Here is a 16,160-nt window from a genome sequence, read left to right as displayed (position 1 = left end):
GCGTCAGAGTCAAGGCAATAGTGCTTGGTGAATATATTAATAGATCTCCACGGGGCGGCTTTGCAAATATCTAGAATACGGATATTCCTTAATAAAGCAGAAGTAGCTGCTTTACCTCTATTGGAGTGTGCTTTGAGTTTGGCTGATAGAGATGTGTTAGCCCTTTGATAGCACAATAGGATACAGGAAACTATCCATTGGGAAATGGATTGCTTGGAAGTGGCTTACTCCGCATGGACCAGACCATTATGGATAAACAATTGGTCCTATCTGCTAGTGTCCCTAGTTTTATTGAGATAAAATGTTAGAACTTTCCTCACATCCAGGGAGTGAATATGGCTTTTAGCTGGAGTTGAGGGATTCTGAAAGAAATGTAGGTAAAGAGATGGTCTGGTTGACAAGAAAGTCTAAAATAACCTTGCTAGAGTGAAATACTGTACGTGGTTCGTGAGAACATATTACTTGGATCTCGCTAACCCTGGGAGCTGATGTAATAGCTACAGGGAAAGCTGATGCAGGGAGGTTTTGTGGATAGGTTCAAAGGGATCTTGCATAAGACTTGAAAGTACTATATTAACTTCCCAAGGAGGAATGATTCCCTTAGGACAGGCACATTCCCGGAGTCCTAGAAGCATGCACGACTAGTCCCTATCCTCAAAAAGGCCAACGCAGACCCTAATGAACCAGCCAATTACAGGCCTATTTCCCTATTACACGCTCCAGCCAAGGTACTCGAAAAGCTAGTGCACCGGCAACTAGTGACCTTCTCTGAAACCCACGGACTATTCCATGATTCACAACACGGGTTTAGAGCAGGCTATAGCACTGAGTCGACCTTGATAGAGATGGCCGACTCTGTACGATGGAAGCTGGACGGCGGTGCGAGAGCGGTGTTGGTGCTGCTTGAATTGTCGGCAGTGTTCGACACCGTCTCTCACCCCGTCCTACTCGACCGCTTTCGGTCCAACAGCATTCAAGGCAAGGCCTTGGAATGGTTGTCCTCATTCCTATCTAATCAGACACAGGCAGTGTTTACCCCCCCCCCCCTACACCTCAGATAGCCGTTTGCTTAAGTGGGGAGTCCCTCAGGGCTCCTCATTAAGCCCCTTACTGTTCAATGTCTACTTTTCCCCCCTGGCCGAGTAAATTGCCAAATCAGGAATTAAAGCGACCTCGTATGCGGATGATATTCAGCTCTTATTTTCTTATGACAGTCCCACCCAGTCCACTTTCGATCCACTAAAAGACTGTCTCCGTAACATCGCCCGCTGGACGGATAACAACTTTCTGCGGCTTAACGCTGGTAAAACCGAGGTCCTCTTTTTCCATCAGTCGTCCCCATTGGACTCAAATCTCTGGTGGCCACTTGACCTGAGCATGCCTCCCTCCCCCAGGGAATCAGTAAAAAAACTAGGGGTCAGATGGGATTCTAGCCTCTCCTTTCTTAATTAAGTCCAGACAGTATCTGCTGCATGTTTCTCTAAAATCAAGATGATCAAGAAATTTATCAATTTCCTTCCAAGTAACACCCGGAAAACCATTGTTCAGGCGTTGATAACATCACACTTAGACTACGCCAACGGCCTGTACATTGGACTCGCTTCTGGCCTCTGCCACCGGCTACAGACAGTCCAGATTGCGGCAGTCCGGCTGGTCTGTGGCATCTCCCTTCGAGAGCACATCTCGCCACATCGGCGAAGACTAACCTGGTTACCAGTCCAAAAAAGGGCAGAATTTAAAGCCCTCACACTGGCACACCGTGCAATCAAAGGAAAGGGGTCAGCTTACCTCTCCTCCTGCCTGCGCCCCTACAGCAACGCCAGACTCCTCCGATCCAGCTCAAAAAACCTCCTGACTACCCCCAGATTTAAAGAGGTACGCTCTGGGGGGAAAACCTTTCAGGTATGTGCTTCTTCTCACTGGAACAAACTCCCGATCTCCATTCGGATGATTCAGGAGGAGCTACCTTTTCGCAGAGGACTGAAAACATTTCTCTTCTGCTAATTCCATCTACGTAAGATCCAGCATACACACAGAAGCGCCGGGACACCCCGTTGGAGTAGCTGCGCGCTATACAAAACACACTAAATAAATAAATAAATAAATAAATAAATAACTGGGAGGGAAAAGCTACTTCAAACCTTGTAAAAATAAATCCTTTATGACAGGGAGTTTGATAAAAGAGGTTAGTGAAGGACAATTTCTGTAGAGCGAAGCCGTGGCATTTTTTGTTTTATGCAGTGGCAAATAAGTTGTTGGTTGATGTGCTCCACATTTGGAAGATACTTTGTACGATATCGCCGTGCAAGACCCACTAGCGGTTTTCTTTGAGCACTCTGCTGAGAGCGTATGCTTGCACATTTTGAACACCTGGGAGTTGATTTGCCGTGACCTTTAGGATCCTGGATATAAGCCACCTCCAGATCGCCTCACGTGATAGGGATCTGGACCATGACCGCCCACCACCCTCCACCCTTCCCCCTCCACCCTTCACCCCTGTTGGTCGTGAATGATGGGTGAAAAGCTTTGAGCGCTAGGAGAACTGCGCAGAGCTCTAGGAGATTAATGTGGTAAGCCATCTCTCTCTGAGACGGTGTGCCCTGAATATGATGGTCTTCCATGTGGGCTCCCCATCCTAGTAGAATTTAATCTGTCACTATGGTCCGAGAGGAGACCTGCAGGTGAAATGGCATGCTTGCAGGAAATTGGTTGGAGAGCACCACCATTTCAGGGACTGTTTTGCATGAAGGGACAGTCTGATCCTGGCGTCCCAGTTGCCCGTTAGTTGGTCCCACTGATCCTAAAGACAATCTTGGAGAGGCTGCATGTGGAGGTGAGCATTTTGAGTGAGGAAGAGGCAGGGGGCCATTGAGCCGAGACGAGATGATACTGCCTTTACTGCTGGATGAGATACCTTCAAGAGTGAGAGACATTTCTGAAGGATCAAGATATGTGTATCCTCTGAAGGACACACTTTTGCCTGCTTGATGTCAATGGAGGCTCCCAAGTAATGCAAAGTCTGAACCAGAGTTGGTGTGGACTTGTTGTGGGTCATATGAAGGTCCAACCTGTAAAGGTGATTGCAGGTCCATTTGGAATGAAGTTAGGCTTCTTGAGAAGTTGATGCTTTTATGAGCCAATCGTCAAGGTATTGGTAGACGAAGATTTGGTGCTTTCTTAGATGGGCTGCCACCACTACCATGCACTTTAAGTATGTTCTGGGTGCTGACTTTAGTCCAAATGAAGTCTTGTGTACTGATAATGGTCATGCCCCACAACGAACCTTAAAAACTTCTGATGCCTTCTGTCGATTCGAATGTGGAAGTATGCATCCTGAAGGTCGATGGAGCAAAGCCAATCTCCCTGGTGTAATTGGGGATAGATTTCATGTAATGCCAGCATCCAGAACTTTTCTCACCAAATCCACTAATTGGCTATTTTGAGATTAAGAATGGATCTGAATTTGTTTTTGTTCTTTTTCACAAGGAAGTACCTGGAATAGATAGATGCCAGTCCCCCCGGTGACTGGGGGAACAAGTTCCACCACTTTTTTATGTAAAAGGATGTTGAACTCCGACTCTAGCAGTGTGAGATGGAAATTAGACGATTTAGGACTGGATGGTGGCGGACTGATGAACCGGAGACAATATCCATTTTGCACAATATTCAGAACCCAGGCATCTTTTGTGATGTTTTGCCACTTTGACAGATAATAAGTAATGCTTCTCCCACTGGAGTGGGTAATGGAAGAGGGAGAAGAAAGGACTCAAGGTCTGAACACTACTGCCCGTTTACCTCCCTGGGCAGGTTGATGGGTAGAGCATCCTCTTGTCTGTTTCCGATGTTGCTGGAAAGATATCTGGTGCTGCTGCTGAGATCTGCCTGTGTACCACTGAGGGGTTTCAACTCTCTGAGAATGAAAGCTAAGCTGGTAGGCTCTGAAAAATTTGCTGTGTTCCTTTCGTCTCTGTAGACCCACTGCTTTTAGAATGTACATTTCACTTATCATCCTTGATATTTCGTCGTCAGCGTGGCTTCCAAAGAGCGTGGAGCCAGAGAATGGAAGATTCAGTATGCGTTGCTGACTCCTGGACTTGAGGAATGTCTGTGATGAGACCTGGATCTTGATCTTGTATGGTGTCTACGTCGCCAAGATGATGGCGTGAAGATGTTGGTGAGCGCCTAGGAGTGTGATGAGAATGACTGCGCAAGAGGTGGCGTGTTCGTGAGTGTGACCTATTTCTGGGAGTTGGATCTCAAAGAGGAACTTGCACTAGTGGAGGAGGCACTATTGGTGAAGGTGCCGGTGGTGGAGGCGGTGGTGGTGTTGATGGAGGAGATAGCACAGGCAACGTAGGAGAAGGAGGCAATGGTACCATAACAGAGGGTGAATATGTTCTCGAATATTGAGAGTCCGGAGACAAATATATTCTTCTCCCTTGCATCCAGTTGTCTACTCGACGCTGAGAAATTCATTGACGTCGACATCTCACTATGATGTTTGGAAGGTATTGCACTCCTACACGTCAACCTCTCTTGACCCTGGGTCCTGGATGTCGAACGGTGTCTTCGAGTCGACAGTGTATGGTCTTTCGACATTGACAGGGGTTGCTTTTTAGACGATCAACATCCTTTCCTCGATGTCAAACAGGTCGGGGTTGTACCTCGCATCGACATCGATCCTCTAGGCGTTGACCGGAATCAATATCATTTTTGGCCATACATCTATTTTCAGAGCTCCCACGTCCTCTGGAGGTTGAAGACCCAGATACCCTGGTGGAAGCTTGATCTGCCCCGCGCTCTGATGTTGCACCTTCAGGCTGTGTTTGCTGGCGCCGTCTCTCCTCAATCCCCGGAAGGTGAACATTGTCTCTTTCACAAACGGTACAGTGCAAAGAGTTTCTGTGGTGATAACAACCATCAGGAGCATGTGATGGTGGAAGACAGATGATACAGACTTTGTGGGGATCATTTTCGGCTTTCTGCAGCACTCTGGGCACTTCTCAAATAAGGATGACATTTTATTTGACAAAATACCACCGTTATCTGTAAAAAAAAAAAAACAGAAAGAGGCTGGGTGAGATGAAAAGCACACGTAAAGGTGTTGTCACCAATTTGTTTCTGAATTTTGATGAGGAAAAAGCAAAATAAAAGTCTGCGCTCAATGCTCCAGGGTCCTGTCATCGGGAGCCAGAAAAAGAAACGGAAGCAACTGCCACCTGCTGAGCATGATGGGATTCTGGTGGTCTCTGGGTTCTTGATGGCATAGTCTTTACTTTTAACCATATAATGGCAGCCTATAAGGCTACAATGTCCTTTTCTCCTTCTTCTCTATCATAAAAAGGGATTGCAAGGAAGATTTACACAGTTTGCTAAGGCATCATAAAAGTATACATATATGCTTCCTTCTGGACCTTTTTTGAGCTCATTATGAAGAAGTGGGAAATTGTAGCCTATGTCTATAGGCTGCTTTATCTGTTTTCTTTCTTAAGTGTCTCTGTAGGCCAACCCGAAGAATGGCAAAAATCTACACTTAAGATATGTATTGAGGCAGCGCTCTGGGGTATCCGCACGTGTGCGGGACTGTTCAGTGCTTGTGACTATAATAGAAATTCCCCTACGGGAGAAGACAACTTTAAAAAGCATGGCTGCCAGAGGCACACCGTAGTTCCCTGGAGTATTTAGACAAATGAAATAGGGTGTTGAAAATCGCACACTTTGCTGTACTACGAAATATGGCTTATTCTAATTTTAAAGTCACATCCTCTGACATAGGAAGTTGTCAATGTGAAGACCATATCTTGGCAAAAGTTCAACATTTCTATGGAAAAACTGAAATTAACACTTTTTTTAAATCTACTTTTAAACACTACAGTCCATTGGAACACAATACATATAATTGTTAATTAGAAAAGATATGCCATTATTGAATCATTTAAGTGAGAACGTGACCCTTAACATCAGTGGCTATAGACACCCTTCAAGAATATCTCCTCGGAAACCGTGGTTAGAACCAATGTTTTGAAATATTGGAATTCTACTTGAAACAAAGAGGGCAAATAATGACTATTAGAACATTGGAATTTTGGGAGCTCCATTGCAGACAATGGAGAGCTCCCTGCTTCTACGGGCCGGTAAAGGCCCGCAGAGCTACATTCCAATGTCTACAAAGGCTTCTCTAAGCTCGAGGGGATTTATATCCCCTCGAGCTTCGAGAACCCTTTGTTTAAATAGTTAGAACATTCTGCCCTCTAGTGGCAGAATGTTCTAACAGGGCTATACCGGCTATTAAAGGCCCGCTGTCTCGTTAAAGTCCCTCGCCTTCGGCTCGGGCCTTTAACAATTCAGCGGGCCTTTAATAGCCGGTATAGCCCGCTACGGCGGGCTATAAGGCTATAGTATAAGTCTTATGTGTGAACATTCGTATCTTTGTGGCACTCTATTTCATTCAGAACAGTTTACCTTCAATGGCTTGAAAGCTGAATATTATTACAGCACTCTGCATTTGGCTATGGCACTTGTTAAATTCCCTCTCCTGCAGTTCTGGCATATAGCGATGGAGAGGGCATTTACCAACCAGTGTAATACTTGGGTATAGACTATGTTTTATGCTACGCCAGTGAAAGTAAGTATGGACAGATAAAACAATTTAATTAGGATTATCAATCAGACAATCACCCACTTAAAACAAAAGAACAAAAGTTGCATTCAATCTCGTTACCATTGTACAACCTAATGCCATAAAACAATGCTTACTGCCTAATCTACTGCACATTACAATCACTATACAGGAGACAAACACTCTCCTAATGCTTAAGAGGCCTAGTCAATATGATATTACATCACTGCTTGGATTTAACCTCTTCTGATTAAAAACCCTTGGATATACACATGAAAAACAGCATGGCACTAACCATACATGTAAATGTATCTCTTTCCTTCTCTCATTGTTTTTAAAACTACACTTCATTTCTGCTCCAAACGAGCCTAGCCTAATATCTCTTTGCCCAGGTCCCTAACTTCACCACCTCCTCACTACCATGCCTTCTGTATCTAACCTCTCCCAACTTACTACTCACTCCCTTAATTGTCCACCTAAATTGTAATCCTCTAACATGCCTCTCCAAAAGCCACTACATCCTGCCTATCAATCCTAGTCAACCTGCTAGTACGCTACCCTTTAACTCAATCCGAGAATGCTTTTCTACACTTCCTAATTCGAATTGCTTCCATCTCCCTACTCGCACACACCCCTAATTACTCACCGTCAACCCCACCAGCACTTTCTTATCTCCAGCCTCCCTTTATATCCTCTATGATAACCACATCTCCACGTTTCCTCTTAACACCAGGCCTGCTACTATCTCTAATGCCCTTGAGTTATTTCTATCAGACCTCCTTTCGCCACCTTATTCCAATCCAGTCAAATCACCACTAAGAATCCTTCAATCAGTATGAACCCTGTGTTAACAATGACACCTTCTCCTTATTCCTCCTCAAAGCTCAACCATAGCCACTCCTAAAACAGTAAGGGCCATATGTATGAACACATTTTCACATAGACACAGAATGGGTAAACCCTTTGATACAACTGGCCCCTAAATCCCAACTTCTTCTCCAAACTTATCAATGCTAGTTTAAATAACAAACATTCTCTCAACATGCGATCTTGAATAAACCCCTCTCTACTAAATACATGATAATTCCAAAGAACCCTCTAGCCAAAAACACCAGAAGCGGACAAGCTACTCTCCACAAAGAAGCCGATCAGGCCAGATGAATTGAAGACTTTCAAGTCCCTCACTGTGAATCATTATTTATCCGATTATTTCCATTACTAACTCTCACATGTGCATTCTGCTTTAGCTACAGTCTCCTCCATACATTCCAGCATTTGATGAACCCTTCTTAAGACTCACTGAGATCACCTTAAAGCACTGAAACCTCTAGATGCCTTGGGTTTTTAACACATGGCTTGATAAGCCCAAATCATATCAAGCAAAACCTTCCATTGTCACCCTTGAATTGTATTCCCAGTAACTGACTCCCATTGTAACATCAGGACTGATCTTAGTGTGATTCTTTTAACCGTTCTACTCCTAAATCACTGAAAGTTAGTCACCATTAAAAATAACAAATGACAGATGATGACATAATCAAGTCATTTGAACTTTTACCTAAACTTTACATACCTCATTACTTTATAGAACACCAATAACAGGTATACAGTTCTACCAAGGTCTAACAACCTTCATAAACTTATACCTTCCAAATTCACCTCGAAAAACAAACTCTGCAGGAGGACTGGTTGACCCCAGGAGTGAAGTCACTAAAATCAAGCAGAAGGAACCTAAAAAGATTCAAGAAAAATGCAACAATAAAGACGGTTGTGCTCCAAAGCCACTTCAATACTATAAGGACACTTTGAAGAAATCAAAATGAAAACACTATAGGCACAGCAACTTAGAAGCAGCATAGCCAAGAAAGAACTGCATAAAGTTGTTAATGAATTCCAGAACCGTGAATGCATTCACCTGAAAACTTCACCCGCCCAGGAGCTATGCAACTCTGATGAACCACTTCATCAAAAAAGCAAAATATCAGCAACTCTACCTTTAGAATGAAGAAGAACGTAGTTCAGCCCCATCATGAAAACTGCTAACAACCTCCAATTCAAATCAAATCATGGAGTGAAATGATTTCACTTTTTAAACTTTCTTACAGCAGAAGATTTCACCAGCACAATAAATGACTGCAGCTCACTCAGATGCCCAATTGATCCATGCTAAGCCCATGTATTAAAGGATATCTTCCTCAATTAGATTGCAGCCATTGAAATCAGGACCATAATCCATAATTCTTTAGCAACCTTCCAGATTGAGCCGAAATGACTTCTATAAAAGTTACGGTGAAGAAAGTGGATTAGATCAATTGATCTTAAACTGATTTTGACCAACACTAAACATTCCTTTTTGAGGCAAATTGTTTGAAAGTTCTGCTTTCAAAGAAATATCTGCATTCACAGGAAATGTCAGCCAGTTTTGGGCTCTCAAAATGATTGCAGCATGAATGATAGCAAAATAAGAGTAAAACCAAAGGGGATGATGGACGGAGTGTTGAACATTGCAAGCACTCACCCCCAGTCACCCGATCTGGGTTTAATCCATCATCATTCTTTAGCTCACTCCGCCACCCCAGTTCAGACATGGTAATATGCAAATCAGTCTGACCCTGTGCCTCATGGGAAGAGTCTAGCCCGAACTGCCAAGCCATGTTTTCCCTGGACCGGAAACAAGCATTCTGGGACCGGTTTCTGGCTAATCAGCCGTCATCAGCCAGACTAGCTTGAATCCTGTGGCAAAGTGAGCAAGGGACCCACGCCTGGGCATACCCTGCCAACTTAGGGCGAACAAAGCAAAACCAAAGGGGATGATGGACGGAGTGTTGAACATTGCAAGCACTCACCCCCAGTCACCTGATCTGGGTTCAATCCATAATCATTCTTTAGCTCACTCCGCCACCCCAGTTCAGACATGGTCATATGCAAATCAGTCTGACCCTGTGCCTCAAGGGCACAGTCCAGCCCGAACTGTTAAGCCATGTTTTCCCTGGACCGGAAACAAGCATCCTGGGACCGGTTTCTGGCTAATCAGCCGTCATCAGCGAGGCTAGCTTGAATCCAGTGGCAAAGTGAGCCAGACTGATTTGCATATGGCTAGGTTCAAACTGGAATGGCATGGTGAGCAAAAAAACGATGGATTTAGGCCCAGATCTCTGTGCTGGGGTGAATGTATGACATTGTTCTGCATTCTGTCTATCAACTGTTGTTTTTTCATTTGTCACCACAAGTGGGTCGGGTATGCTCAGATGTGAGTCCTGTGCTCTCCATGACACTGGAATCAAGCTATACTGGCTGATGAGGGCTGAAAGCCTGAAACCGGTCCTAGGATGCTTGTTTCCAGTCCAGGGAGGACCTGGCTTGGCAGTTCGGGCTGCACTGTTCCACAGGGTCAAGACTGATTTGCATATGGCTAGGTTCAAACTGAAATGGCATGGTGAGCAAAACAACGATGGATTTAAGCCCAGATCTATGTACTGGGGTGAATGTATGACATTGTTCTGCATTCTGTCCATCAACGGTTGTTTTAGCAAAATAAGAGTAGCAGCCCTACTTCCACGTGATCTACCTTTGGCTTCGTGTTTCGATATGGTTCACCACTAAACCCTAATACAGGCACTTCATGACTTTGGAATTCAAGGTACCATCTTGAAATGTATCATTTAATAACTTGAGGACAGTGTTTTCACCACATCATTACAGAGCTTCTTCTCTTAACCGTTCTACTGCACTGCTACAAATCATTGTTCCCCTCTTCTTCAACATATGCATTAGTTCACAAACTGTCATCATTTCATCCTTTGATCTTGGCTGTTAAAACTACCCTGATGATATGCAAATATTGAAAAGTTTAAAAGCTTATGTGATCTTGATTCATGTAAAATGAGGAAATGTGCGCAGTTGATCACCTAATGGCTGCCAACCACCTAAAGGTCAACACGTCAAAAACAGAGATTCTAGCATGCGGTAATTGGATGAATCATAACTCCTCAACCATCTGCCCACAGCAACTAGAACATACACTACCATAAAGAACAAAGACAGGAACCTATCCGTGACCATGGACTTCAGTCTCTCTCTTAAACCAGTACCCAAATGATTCTTCCACTTACAATGATGAGAGGCCTTTGTTAAATTGTTCCATACCTTGGGTTTCCACAGAAGGTACAACAAACTATTGCTCTACCACTCTCCCATCATGACCACACTAATGTAAAAAATCTTGAAGCACCGCTAATTATATTTCAGAAGCTACACAGAATCCAAAAGTACAACCTTCAGATAGATATTCAACCTTCAAATGAGGACTCCGATACCATACTCTCTGATCTACATACACTGGCTTACAGTGGTCACACAAAAGATATTCAAAGCAAGGTGCATAGCTCACTGATTAATCCAAGGGACTAGACCACCCATTCTTCAACAAAAGCTCCATATCTATTGTCAAGCAAGGCTCTGTGCACAAGGTGTGGCTCTGTGCACAAGGCGTGACTCTGTACTGTTGGGTCCATTTAAAGGACTCAAATAGGTGGGCCCTGGGTGCCCTTCAGATGCATCAAAGCGCAGTCACTGCATTCCTTGGAGTTGTGGTCGGACCATAAGCCCCAAAGGCAAACTTGATGGAGATCTGTCACTGACATTTATTTGTGACATACCCTACGAGGTTTAAACCCCATCGTTTTTGGGGGTAACATTTCCCTTGCACACTAGTAATGTAAAGATACATTTGTGAGAAAATACTCTCATGAAGAGACAATGAGTAAATCTGGATCTGCATTTGCTGTCACTGATAGAGAGAAACTGATATCAGCGCTTCCGGAGCGGAACAACACTGGCACGGATCCGCACAGTGCCACCGACCGGCGGACTGGGGTAATGCTAAAGATTTTCAGGATACAGTCTGAGGAATATTCAAAAGGTGAGGAATATGCAGTTAGAAGTATCTATCGGATATTCACTATATAAATAAAAAAGTGTCTAGTAGATTATTTACCTATATTAAGGAGATTTCTTTCCAATATTTTCAGCAGTCAGTTTGGGACTTGATGGAGGTAAACTTAAGTCAGAAAAATACAGAAGGTTTTCTAGCACAGCAAAGCAGTTCTATATTTGCTACCAAAGATTTGTCGGCAGGTGTGTTATGTTATTCTAAGGTTTTTTGTCGCTTCATTTAAATCCTCGAGTGCACCAAGGAGCAATTTCTTGCTCTTAGTCTTTTAACCTTGATAATGGCAAAGCTATTTATAATATCAAGTTAGATATCAATGTAGTCGGAGGTATTATCATTAGCATAGCAAGAAGATTTGACATAATGAGCAAGAATAAATTAGTGACATTCATATTCTTGTTGTCCCAACCCCATGTTTTTCGCCTTTTGCTTTAGCTGATGATCTTAAAATTAGAGTGGTCGGACCAGCCAACCGAGATTGAACCATCTACTAATACACAATCCTTTTCAGCAATAACACAAAAAGCTTGATGTACATGTGTTTCGGACAGTGTTGGATGAAGTCATTATTAAGTACAAATATCAAGTAGAAAGGTACATTTTTGTGAGAAATGGGCATCATTTGGCAAACTGAAGTAAAAGTTCCAAATGAATATGATGTTGTTGAAAAACAGCAGTGGTGCGGTGATAGGATGTATTCATTGTTCGATAAATCAGTTATTTAACTGGGGGATCCTAACAGGTGTTGGCATAATTGACTTGTGTCACAATCTGGCATTGTAAAGTGTAATGTGGGGAAACATTCTAATTGTACATGGTTGCTGTGCTTAGAATTTTTAAGTATCAGAGCCACACTACCCCATCTTACAATCATGATCAAAGCAGGTAATGAGTTAGGATAAGTAGGTTTAGGGAAGGAAGGGCGGTTTCATTAAGTCAAGTTTAAATCCATAGGTTGAGATACAGATTAAGAGTGATAACGGAGTATTCTTAAAACAGGGTTTTTCCTCTAACCAATAAGTGTGAAGTAAAAAGCATAGAGTGGAGGGGAGTCCTCTTATGGGGTTAAATTCGAAAGGCATCTCAATAAGATTTTGGCGTTCTGTCATCCGGTTTTAAAGACATTTTAGAGAGAGAACATGATTATGACTAATAAATTAATGTTATAGCCATCAGCTCTGATTCGAAGCATGGGAGTGGTCTTTGTGACCTCTGATTGATAATCATCTACTAGGACTTTAATGTTCTCCGAAAGGAAAGGAGGTAACGTTCTTCTGGACAGAGTAATGTTCTGTTTCACAAAATCTCTGGGAAATACATATTGCAGCAAGATTCACTGTTGCCAAAGGTAACTTACAGGATCCCCTACAAGAATGTCTGGTGGCAGATATTTTGGAAGAGAGGATAAGTTTTACGGTAAGAGATTCAAATGCGTCACTTAAGGTACTGAAAGCAGTAGGGAGTGGCGTGTGTAGTCTAGAAGCGTGATTTTAGGTTGGGGGTTGTGATGCATTTGAGATATAAAGTGTTTTGTAGATGTGAGGGATCATGGCACAACCAGTAAAAGAAGTGTTTGAAATTGTCACTGTATATGGATATAAAAGCAGTGTGACAGAATATGTGCTAGAAAAGTAGAGGATAAGGGCAGAAAGCATTAACTGTTATGAAAGGTGGTAGGGTATCAGTGAGGCATTAATAAAAGTAGTTGCTGAGAAGTTCCTTAAAGTTCCTTAAATGTAGGAACTGAGAAGACATTTAATAAAAGAGACAACTGAAGAAACATTTTCAACTCCTTGTCCAACCCGCTGGAGGGTTTCGACTTCCCAAAAAGTGAAAGTCCAAACATAGAAATCTTCACTGCGACTTTGTCCTGCAGCTCAACGACGAATTCTCCTCCTTGAACATAGTCAGCTGAACTGACACAGAACTTTATCTTGTCAGTAACTTTATCTTCAAAAGTTCTTCTAAGTCCGAAGGTAAGCCAAGAACAAGCCCAAACCACCTTGTGCATCTGAACCACGCTCATTCATGGTTGGCCATAACCTTTGACTTTTCCCCGGTCTCGCACTACTAGATAGCAGAGGTTGGCGATTTGATCTTTTAGGTGTTATTTTTCTCTAACAACTTTGAAAATTCAGAACTCTGGTTCTACAGATTGGATTTAATTTTTCTAAATGTATGTGGGATTTCTCTTTTTCTAATGTTGTGTTTTAACTTTTTTAGTGGTTATGTGCTGGATAAATACCTTACACACTGCCTCTAAGTTAAGTCTTACTGTTTTAGTGCCAAGCTACCAGAGGGTTAAATACAGGATAATTTAGCTACTTTTGTGATTCACCCGGACAGGGACTGTGGATGTTGTTTGAGAAAGGTCTTCGCCCCTCCACCAAGAACCAAACTTCCTACACTAGGCATCATTTCGTCAGTGTCATGTTATTGACCCTTTGCATATGATGGGCGCCCCTGTTATTAAACAGCTAACAATAAAATGTATTCGACAACCCTAGTATATATTGCTAGAACTGCCGTAATGGGCATGCAGGTCATATTCTACCCATGGTGGGCAGTAGAACCTGCAAGCATAATGAACGTGACAATGCGGCATTTGGGGGGGGGGGGAGTACAAGTAAATAGGTCAAAATAACATAAGGGGTAGATCTGCAGTCTACTGAGATGAGATGTGTATCTCGACTATGCTACCATGTTCTACCAACATACTTTAAGTCATAAAAAGAGGCTAAATGAACTTGGAAGGGGTGGGTCTGGATAACGAAGGCCAGAGAGTAGAAGCATATAAAGATACTACAGAACTTCAATCAGACCTAAATACCATTAGTGGTCTGTTAAATTGTGAACTGCACTTCCATACTGTGATAACCTAATCTCAGTTTCTAGTTATGATTCACCCAAGTAAACAGACAAGCAAGTAGCCAATCTAAATTGAGCAGTAATGCAATGCAGTCTGTGAACGTGCCATTCAGCTCAGCTCAGTGTACTTCAAGCTGTCACTTAATATTTTTACAATGCACCGCATCTTTAAAATGGTGATCTGTTTTGTCATGGTTTGGAAGTCTATATTACAAGTCACCAAGGAGTTCCATAACCATTAAGAGGAACAAGGCGGAAGGCTAAATTCCTCTATAAGGTTATGGAACTATGAGGGAACTTGCATTGTCCTTATTATGTATGCAAGGGGGTACTTTATCTCACATAATACATGGTCAGACCATCCCATTTCCCAAAATCCACCAAGAATCTTGGTCTGTAGCTCTTTCATATCAAAGAGCAAGCATGTTTGGAAACATGAAGAATAAAAATAAAACCTCTAGTGAGAAAATTAAACACTTCTAAAACCTGTTAGATATTTGTTGCTTACAGATATTAGAAACAGTTCAATACAAGCCAGTTTTTTTTTTAAAGTTGTGGTAGCTTGTAATATGTAGAAATATGCAGAAAGAGTCTCTGAGGAGTGCAAAAAATAAACATATTCTTTCTGCTTGTCACGGTATGCTATTAAAATAGAGCAGAAGAAAGAAAAGCAATGTGCTGTTGCTTTAAACAGCTGCTTCAATAATGCTCTATGACCTGACCTGCCTTTCACCTGGGCTGCTGGCTTTAGCAGCAGACATTATGATGTCAGACCTCTACTGTAATAACATAAAATAGTCAATAGCCTCCAGAAATCTACTCGCTATGGTGGGTCAGATTTCATCAGGGCAAGCTATTTTTAGTGCCTATTGGCCCATTCTGGTGAGCTGACAAATAACAGATGTGCTATTCACTCACAAAGTGAATGAGCAATAAAGGTGCCTTTTAATCTTGTTTTTTATCTTGTCATATGTGCTCTGCATTCGGAGACAGAGGTAAAAGTCAATTTGTCTTCTTACATATACTGCGATGTTAGAGGATTTTGTAAAGTGAGCTGTCCGATAATCATGCTGTGCAAAGAGTATGAAATTAGAAGCTGTAAGATGTCAGGCTTTTTTTTAACATAACATTTAAAATACCTAATAAGTGAACTGAACAAACATTTCAAAATGTATTTCAGTAGTTATGAAAGTATATTTTGGAATTCTGTGTGGTGAAAAAACTTTTTTATAGGACTAAAACAAATCAGAAAACTTTACTTGGTGACGTGCAAATGATAAGTATTTTTTCTTAAACATTGTTTAGGTGCAATAAAGTTATAAATAAGTATGTTAGTGGGAACGTTTGTGGCATTTTCAATGGCAAATGTACAGCCTGTAAATGACAGTGCACTACCACATAATGCTTTAGTAATATATTTATTAAAAGTGAGTTTTTTTAAACATGAACTAAGAAATGTTCCTGCCTTCCCTCCTGGTGACAATGCTATTACTGAACTAAGAGCAAGTCAGGGGCCATGTGTAACCTATATGAGGGCCAGATTCATATTCTACATGGAGCAAATGTTTAGTCTATCAATCAAAAATAGGTTTTTTGTAAGACAGAAATGCTGAAGTTGCATATTTGAAGGCGCTCTCGTGAAAAATAAAGAAAAGGCAGCTCCATAAAATAAAATATTAAGACTAGGATCACACAATTTGAGACCGGTTTACGGGTTAAGTA

The 16,160-nt window shown here is 42.2% G+C and overlaps 1 protein-coding gene across 1 annotated transcript in view; it reads right to left on the bottom strand.

The window, feature by feature from the left end:
- TCEA2 (transcription elongation factor A2) overlaps positions 1 to 16,160 on the bottom strand; it is a 367,215-nt gene that overhangs the window by 329,853 nt on the left and 21,202 nt on the right. The gene's annotated exons all lie outside the window — the stretch shown is intronic.

This window comes from Lissotriton vulgaris, chromosome 7 (genome assembly GCF_964263255.1).
Source record: "Lissotriton vulgaris chromosome 7, aLisVul1.2, whole genome shotgun sequence".
NCBI classification, from domain to species: Eukaryota; Metazoa; Chordata; class Amphibia; order Caudata; family Salamandridae; genus Lissotriton; species Lissotriton vulgaris.
The sequence above is the reverse complement of the archived record's forward strand: the minus strand, read 5'-3'. Positions and strand labels throughout refer to the sequence as shown.